This window comes from Camelus ferus, chromosome 35, assembly GCF_009834535.1.
Source record: "Camelus ferus isolate YT-003-E chromosome 35, BCGSAC_Cfer_1.0, whole genome shotgun sequence".
NCBI lineage: Eukaryota > Metazoa > Chordata > Mammalia > Artiodactyla > Camelidae > Camelus > Camelus ferus.
The window spans coordinates 19,472,865-19,482,653 of NC_045730.1; positions in this window are offsets into that span (position 1 = coordinate 19,472,865).

Sequence of the window (9,789 nt, forward strand, 5' to 3'; positions counted from 1 at the left end):
TGGGGGTGGGGATAATTAGGTTTATTTCTTTATTTTTAAATGGACGTACTGGGGATTGAACTCAGGACCTTGTGCATGCTAAGCATGCGCTCTGCCACTGAGCTGTTCCCCCTCCCCATTCATTTCACTGTCCTGTATAACTCCAACTTAGATAAAGGTAGTAAGGAAATGACCCTAATATTAATAAAAATCAGTCATCAATAATTTGTGATTTAAGCCTATTTGCATTGCAGGAGTATTTGCCACAAGTAGGCAGCAATGCAGTGTTTCAGTGTGAAACACAGCTACAACAGAAACAATATTTGTTGATTTAAAAATAATACTGTGTCCCTAACTTTGGGAACCAGGCAAGGATATCTGCCTTCACCACTCCTAGTCAACATTATACTGGTGTTTCTAGCAAGTAACTGGAGATAAGTAAATTTGTAGATAAAACTGTGTATAAATTTATGTAATTGGGTACAGTAGATAAAACATCCAAACAAACACATTGCTAAAATCCGTATGATTGGTATATCAGGGTGGGTGGGAGGATTAAATGAGATAAAAGAACCAAGCTCCTTTGGTACCACCTGACTTTTGGGAAGTGGTCAGTAAATGATAAAACTGAAGTTCTCTGGAGTTTTTTCAACTCTTAGTAAAAGAGTAATTTGTTACAAAATCGTAGAAGACAGACCTTTACAGATTTACGTAGGTAGGAGATAAAAATACACCTCTTTCTTAGCTTGGGTTCCTCTGGAAGGTGATGGAAGTACCAGTAAGGGGAGTGAGGAAGTGAGACAGGGAAAAAAGCAATCAATCAGGAGCACCGAAACAAGCCTACGGCAACTGGAGGTTAATCCCACTAGGGAGATTCTGGGAGCAGAGCAAGAATGGCCTCCCTTTTGTTTCCAAATAAAATTGAGCAGCCCTAAACTCAAATACAAACTTGATTTTGTGGGATTTTCAAAACACATGTGCAGAATGGAGCTGGCTGTCATTGTCACATTTTCCTGAAGATGCTGGATGAGTCTTCCTTGACAGGAGCTGGGGCACAAGCCCTATTAGCTGAGCATGTGAAATTTACCTTGCTTGGGGTGTATATACTTACAAAATCATGTAAAATATTGACTTAAGGAACCAACCCTGGAGTTTTCTCTGTTCCACATTCAGGAGGTAACATTAGTTTTTGTGCACTCAGAATTATATTAAATTATTATGATATTAAAATGCACATTATCATGTTTCTTGCTGGAATGGAGGAAGGAGAGGAACAGAACATCTTCCTGCCAAAAACACAGTCTCCACCACCAGGTCCTTCCAGACGATCGTTGACATCAGCCCTGGCACAGGTTAACACAGCCCATGACCACAAGACGTCAGCGAAAGCTCCAGGGATTCAGATTTCTGTTTTCTCAAATTTGAGTTTCTATAACTTTAAGAAAATTGATTCAACTTTTCATTTTTATTTCTACTTGGATATGACTCATTTTAATTTCAGAAAACACAATAAGCAATATCATAAGCAGTGAGCAAAATCACCCTTCTGTAGAAGGAATAAATTTTAAGTAAAGAGATGAGTTGTATCTTCATATGGCAATCTAGCTAGTTAACAAAAGGACAAAGGCGGTAGAGAGGGATAAATTAGGCGCTCGGGATTTGCAGATACACACTACTATATATAAAATAGATGGAAAACAAGGTCCTACTGTACAGCACAGGGACCTACACTCAATAGCTTGCAATGGCCTATAATAAAAAAGAATATGAAAAAGAATATATATGTATATATTAATGAATCACTATGCTGTACACCAGAAATTAACACAACATTGTAAACTGACTATACTGCAATAAAAAAAAAAAAGGACATTACCAGTTCTTTAGATCAACTTTGCCTAGTTATTAAAGACCTTCAGTGATCGAAATGATTGTGGTTTTGAAAGGGAAGAAAAATTCAATTTTCAGGGAACACTGCACTGCATCTGTTGATGTTATCATGACAGTATTTAGGTAGCTGTCATGGTAACCATAATTTAATTGTCCGCTAGTGACTTGGAACACCCAGGCACCCCAGGAAGCAAGGATGATTCAGCAGGCGGCACACTCCTGTCCTTGTGAGCCAGAAAGATACCAAAGCTCTCACTCAGTGTTGCAGACACCCTTATATGAAACAGAAAATGTGGCCACTATGTAATCTGCAGCACTTTGCACAGAAGCAAGGTGCTGACTTCCTTCAATATTCCTGGGAAGCCTATTTTCACTGATTTTGAGGCAGATTTTTTCTTTGTGCTAATGTGCAGCTTTTATTTCTCTTCTTTTTGTCTTTTAAGGCAAACATTCTTTTTTTTTCCACTAATTTACAACATATTCTTCACTTTAGTCTTTGGGGTACAAGGTCAAGGAGAAAGTAAAACAGTTCTTTCTGCTGCCTTACCAGTTTTGTTTGAAAGCGAGAGAAGAGATTGAAATCAATTGCTAAAAAGAGATCTTTTCTCTCTCTCTATTCATTTCCTGGTGTAATATCACAGAGTCTAAAATTGTCAGGATGACCAAATTTCAAATCCAGAGCTGTGCTAAAGTTTCCACTCTTTGCATGCTATTCTGGAAGACCTGTGGGATTGGGGTGAGCTGGCTAATGAAGCTGAAACATCAGGTACCCGCAGTGTGCAAAAGTCAAAAAGATTTATTGTATTTATTTATTTGGGTTTTTTTTTTTTTGGTAATACCATGTATAGGTCATTGTTCTGCAGCTGTCCTAGAAAAAGCCTCCTTCATTTTCTTCTTTTTCCTTTCTTTTAATTGAAGTACAGCTGATTTACAGTGTTGTGTTAGTTTCTGGTATACAGCATGGTGATTCTGTTATACGTGTATATATTATTTTTTATATTCTTTTTCATTACATTTTACCATAAGCCATTGAATATAGTCCCCTGTGCTATACAGTAGGACCCTGTTGTTTATTTATTTTGTACAGAGTAGTTTGTATCTGCTAATCCCAAACTCCTAATTTATCCCTCCCCCCACCCCCCACCGTAACCATAAATTTGTTTTCTATGAGTCTCTTTCTGTTTTGCAAATAAGTTCATTTGTGTCATTTTTCTAGATTCCACATATAGTTAATATCAAAAGATTTATTTTCACAAAAGTAATAAAAATAGGCGAATAATATGGCTACTTTGAAAAGGCACCAGAAAAGTTCTTGCCACTCTCTTACCATTTTTTCCTATTTGGTTGGCACATTCATACTATTGTACATGTGTGTATGCACATCCAGACTAGAAGAGAGAATTTTGTATATATAAATATTTATTAAATCATACTTATGACGGGTGGAAATACATGATAGAAAGCAAAAATTCTTTCATAGTTAAATAAATTGGAAGAGAAAAAGAAAAAAAAAAAACCCTCCCTTGGTTTGACAGATTGGTCTCAGCTCTCCATCTGAGCATATGGCTTCACCGGCCCCACCTGTAATTATGTGTTTGAACTCCTGACCATTTCAAAGAATCTACTAATTCAACTTCCCATAGCTTCACACAAATAAACCAATTTGCTGCCTGTTCACCGAGTCTCTGATGAAGAAGATTCTCTGATGTACTGATGTTCAATTTCCTTTACACAAGCCACTTTATTCCTGTAAAATTGTTCCTGAGTTCACACACTTTTACTTAAACAATCAGCCCAAAAGAAGGATGTATTTCCTTAAATCACGAAGACTCCAGAGGCCTCTTCCTTAGCCGCTCACACATTTATTTCTTCTCGTACTAATCAATATGTCGAAGCAAGATTGCGTGCTTTCTGTCAAACTGGTTCCACTTCATTTCGGTGACCTTTGTTCCCCTGGGTGTTTGCAGTCCTGCACAGGCTGACAGACAGTGGTATTATTGCCTTGCAAGTATGAGTCTCAACTGAGGCTTCCGTTTGATTCAGATCTGCTCTTTGATGCTTGTTTCTTGAACTGTTCGACGCGTAATGTTTTGCGTTTAAATAAATTCACATTCTGTTGTCAGAAAACTTCGTATACAGATTTTAGCCTATTTGAAGTCATTATTTCTACTATAAACAAAAATTTAGTTCTCACAGACCAAAGAGGGAGTTTGGAAACAGTTTCTAGTAAAGATGATAAGGAAATAAAATTGAATTCTTTACTTGATGGTGCTCAGTAACTTTCTACCCACTGGAGCGGGGAAGGAAGGCAGTAGAAAGATTTCTTGAGGGAATTTAGAAGTCCTAGATTAGCATTCCAGCTGCATCACTAATTAGCAGTGTCATTTTGTACATGTGTCATCTTGGAGGATGCCTCTCAGAGCCTCGGTTTTCTTCCTCAAATGAGAGGTTGGCTTGGATGATTCGAAGGTCCTATCTATTCCCAGTTTTCCTTGATTCTCTTTATGACCTCAAGATATTTGACAAAGGAAACCATTTTGGGGTCTTAAGTTTTAAAGTAACATTTCCTACAATATCATAATACTTAACACTCTTCCTTTCAACCTTGAAATATTTTTCTCCTATGATGTAATCTTTTTACATTATTTATTTAAATTTTTTATTGATGTGTATTTGATTTACAACATTAGTTTCAGGTGTACAGCAAAGTGATTCAGTTATACATATGCATACATATGTATTTTCTTTTCAGATTCTTTTCTACTATATGTTATTACAAGAAATTGACTATAGTTCCCTGGTTGCTACACAGGAGATCATTGTTGTTTATGTATTTTATATATACTAATGTATGTCTGTTAAAATTTTTATTGAATTTTTTTATGTTTAATGGAGCCACTAGGGAATTGAACCCAGGACCTCATGCATGCTAAGCATGCGCTCTGCCACGGAGCTACACCCCACCCCCACCATGATGCAGTCTTTAAAATATCCCTTGGGTAAGAAGAGGAACTATTATTATCCCCACTTTTTTCAGTTGGGGAAATTTAGGGAGTTTAGCGTCATTATCAGCATTTGTGTCCCAATTACTGGTCGTAAGCTCCGCCGGGGCCAGGGGGATGCGCTCTGAGCCTGGCCCCCAGCAGGCACCAGCGCAGGGGAGAATGAATAGCCCAGCTCCTGCACGTCACTTCAAAGCCCGGGAGTCTGAATTTATGCCCCCTTCTTGTACTTACTCTATTGCATCAGGTAAGAAAAGTCATCCACAGAAGTATGTGTCAGCCTTTCAGGAAGTGGTGACAAAATAAAGGATGACACTCCAAGTTACATTAAATTACATAACATCTAATTAAATCGTTTAAAAACCTACCTGAAATGGCGATGCTCTGGGGAGCCACCTTCACAGTGACTCAAGCTGAGACCTATTCCTGGTGTTGGATAATGTATACACACTGTGATATCTGAAGAGCGGGCAGAATACCTAGAATGCAGTATTAAGACGAGAACTGGGTTCAGAAAAGGCACAGAGACACTTTACCACGGTAGCGCGAACTCTGCTTTCCCTCGGACAGCAGAGAGAAACCTGTCCCTCACCTCTCCTGCTCTTCCTGGCTCCCCCTTCAGCCTGCCTGTCCTGATGCTGAAAAGACTTAAAAGGGGAAGAATTCACAGTGTTGCAGACAGAAGGCCTTTCTTTGGGCTGTGCTGGTTCATCCTCTTTGTAAATGGGGACAACAAAGACCCCAAGAGAGGAACAGACAAAGGACAGAAGTAAACAATTCACAAAAGAGGAAATTCAGCGGTTTGACACACAGTGGGAAAAAGGTTCCATCTCACTAGTCATCAAAGATATGCAAATTAAAACACTAATGAGAGACCTTTTAGCAAAGTGTCTGGTGGTTTGGTTTTTATGGTAACTCTCAGTGGCATCAGCATGAAAGCTGTTTTCTGCACGTCGCTGGCAGCGGTGTAAACCCATTTAGCTCTGTTAAAAAGAAAATTGTCAGTGATGCAAATCAAAACTTAAAGCATTAAAATATTTTATGCTTTTTAAACTAGTCATTTCACTCATGGGAATCTGTTCTAAGAAAGTCTAAATATGGAAACCCCTTTGTATACGCCAGTGTGTGTACAAATAGGGCTATTTGTAAACCAAAGAGGAGAAACTAAATAAATTGTCCAATAATAGGTTAATTATGTATGGCTCGTCCTTCTAATCACCTAGGAAAATACATACGTTATCATGTACAGTGAGAAATCAGGTCATAAAAACCACGAAACAATCATTTAAAAAAACCCGTATTTTTTTTTAAAGATGAGAAAATCTTATTTCTAGGGAAAAAAAAGCTTATGGAAGAGAAGACACTAAAATGTTCCTAGTGGTTGTCTTCAGATTGGTACTCTTCTTTTAACTTTTCTGTTTTTTCAATATTTTTATGTTGATCACTTAGGACTTTTTATAACAACAAAAATGTTAAAGGAAAAAATGATAAAAGCTTAACATTTTTCATTATAGTCCTCTTTTAAAAAATATTGTCTAATGGAAAAACGTAATTCCCTGGATTCCATCTCTCATAACTGTTATTTTGTCTTTTTGGTTTCTATACTGTCCTCACCTATATTAAGTAGATAATTGATCTATTTACCAAAACAAATGGAAATGTTCCTAACAGTTTCCTTAGAAGTTTTGTATGAATGTGCCCTAAAAAACAACTTTATTTAAATTCATGCCAGTTTACTCTGAACTCTATTTAAAATTCTCATCTCTCTCACAAGCTAGAACGTCTTTTTAGAGTTTAATTGTGACCATGTTGTTATTGTTCAAAAAGAAAAAAAGGAAAATGGTAAAAACAATGATAAAAGTTGGTACTATTTAGTCTTCAAAAAGAACAGCATGACCTTTATCGGAGGAATATCCAGTACTGAGAGACAAAGAGCCCAGAGGAGAAAATGACAGGTACTCAGTGGGGTGAAGTCCTTCCACATAAGACCCGTCAAGGAGAGAACTGTAAGCTGATTGGGGGCGACAGTGCACGATGGATGATTTGCACGAGATAGTGTGTTGGGCTGGACTTGTGCGAAGCCACCGAAACTCAAAACCAAGTAGTTATACTCCACTAACCAGATTTTGAAAGACCAGTGGAGAAGTGTCAGCAGGACTGAGAAATGCCTCTAGATTTCATCAGCAGTTTCTGCAAATCCCTTTCCCCTTCCTTTTTCTTAAAATACCGTCCCTGAATTTGTGGTTTCTGTTAGGAACATGCACTGTCCTTTTGGCCCTGAATTTGATGAATTCTCCTTAAATAGTAGCAGTTTCACTCTATCAGCTGTTCTTTATTTTATTATTATTTTTTAAGTTTGTTTATTGTTTGGGGGGGAGGTAATTAGATTTATTATTTATTTTTTAAATTATTTTTTTGATAGAGGGACTGGGGATTGAACCCAGGACCCCCGTGCATGCTAGGCCCATGCTCTACCAGTGAGCTACACCCTCCCCCCATCAGCTGTTCTGTAATGTGTGACTGGGAAAACCAAACCAACAAACAAAAAAGTAACAAGTGGTGCAGACTGTTTCGCTCTATAATTTTACACTAGTAAATTAAAAACGGATGGCATGATCCCTTGTATAATGGCTGTTGTTATACCCCAGCGGGGCAGATTTTGCAACCATTACTCATCCTGTTCTCCAGGGACTGACCATTTTTCTTACATTACCCAGCGAGGGCTCACAGCCCTTTTACTGCTCACGCCCTCGGGAGCATTCCATTCCCCGTGCTCACCCATTATGGGTTATTGCCATCTGGTGGAAAAACAGGGCTGCCTACCAGATGGTGGTTTTGAAACTTCCGGAAGTAAAGTGAAGTCATTTTCATCGGGATAAAAATGCAGGCTCGGGGTTCGGAAACGAGCAGCATCCCCTGCTCCACGTCCGGCTGCAGGACCACCAGAGAGCTCACTTTCTATGATGGTCACACAAAGCCGGTGCTCGTGAAAACAGCTGTGCCGCATTTCTAAGGAACCCTATGTCAGCAAAGCAACAGTGACAAAACAAAACAGAGCGCGGATGTCCCCACCGCCTCTCCCTTCACCAGGGAGAGATGCGTTAGATTACCTCCCACCTCTGTCACAGCACACTGGGGTCGCTGAGCAGTTTTCTGATATGTTAGTTCTTAAAAGGAGGTTTATTCAAATTCAAGATTTAACATCGTCTTCAAAGTGACAGGATGAATATCAATTCCAAAATAACAAGGCATTTCTTTTCCCTGGATTGCCATAAAATTTACTAACACCATCAATTTTTAAAAAAATCTAAATTAAAAAAGATAGCAGGCCTGAGCTCCTCAAAACTGTCAACATTATAAAAGACAAAAATGAAACAAGTTTCTGCTGCACAGCATAGGGAACTATACTCAATATCTTGTAGTAACTTATGGTGAAAAAATATGAAAATGAATATATGTATATTCATGGCAGGGCACAGCTCAGTGATAGAGCACATGCTTAACATGCACAAGGTCCTGGGTTCAGTTCCCAGTACCTCCACTAAAAAAAAAAATTAATTAATTAATTAAAAAATTAATAAGTAAACCTAATTACCCCCCAAAAAGTGAATATATGTATATTCATGTATGACTGAAGCATTGTGCTGTACACCAGAAGTTGACACATTGTAAACTGACTATAGTTCAATTAAAATATATATATATGTATATAAAATAAATTTAAAAATAAATAAAAGACAAAAATGGCAGAGGGACTGTTTCAACTGAAAAGAGATTAATGAGACATAATCATCAGATGAAGTGAATGGTTCTCGACTGGACTGTGATTCTGGAAAAAGCAAAGGGTAATTAGAGAAATTTGAACATGTGCTATACATTGGCTAATGTTATTGTATCAGTGTCAAATGTCTTAGGTAGGATAACGCTATTGTGGTTATGCAAGAGAACGTCCTTTTCATGGAAAATGCAGGATAAATATTTAGGTATGAAACTTTTAATTGGTTGAAAAATACAGAGAGAGAAATAAAGCATGTGGAACAAAATAATAATTTGTGAATCTTATGAATTTTCATTGCTCCATTTTTTCAAATGTTCCATAGGCTTCACATTTTTCAAAATAAAAAACTGGGACAAAAACAACAACAACAACAACAACAACAACAACAACAACAACAAAACCACTGGAGACTCATCTTTTAAAAAACTTTAAAGGGAGCGTCTTTGTCAGCCCATAATAAAAAATGTCACTGCTGCGCAGCAGGTAACTGACTGGGTGTATCACTCTAGTTATAGGCCTGTTTGTCTAGTTACTAGATGTCAGTAAGCTCATTTAGTGGAATCAAAAAGCGTCAAGTGGTTTCTACTTCCAGCCACGATGGAACAGGAGTTGGATTTCCCTTCTTACCATAACTAAAAAATCGGACAAGATATATGAAATACTGGTTCACAGATACTGGCCAAGAAAGCTTAAGACAGTTGCCCTCAGAGAAGGGAAGCACATCCAGGGAGCTCCCTGCCTCTGTTCCAGCTCACTGCCTGCACTTTCCAGGCTGCTGCTCCACGAAGGAGAAACTCAAATGGAGCCCAAGGGATTCTTTGAATTAAGGAAACAGAGTTGAAAATGACAGGATTGAGGTGAAAGCGGTTAGAATTTGCAGGGCCAAGTGCTGGAGAGGAGAGGGCCCTGGAGAACCAGAGCTTCCGGGCACTGCAGAGGGCTCCCTCCAGGTCTTCTGAGCAGTGATCAGCACATTCCTACCAGGAGACTCCCTGAGGCTAGAGAAACTACTGGAGGCGGAGGCAGATCGGAGATCAGACAGGGCCAGGAACAGCCTGCATCCCCACCAGGAAGAATGAAAAACCTCTTAACTAGAAACACTAACCACAGTGCTCAGACTAGAGCTGCTTCAGGAGAGGG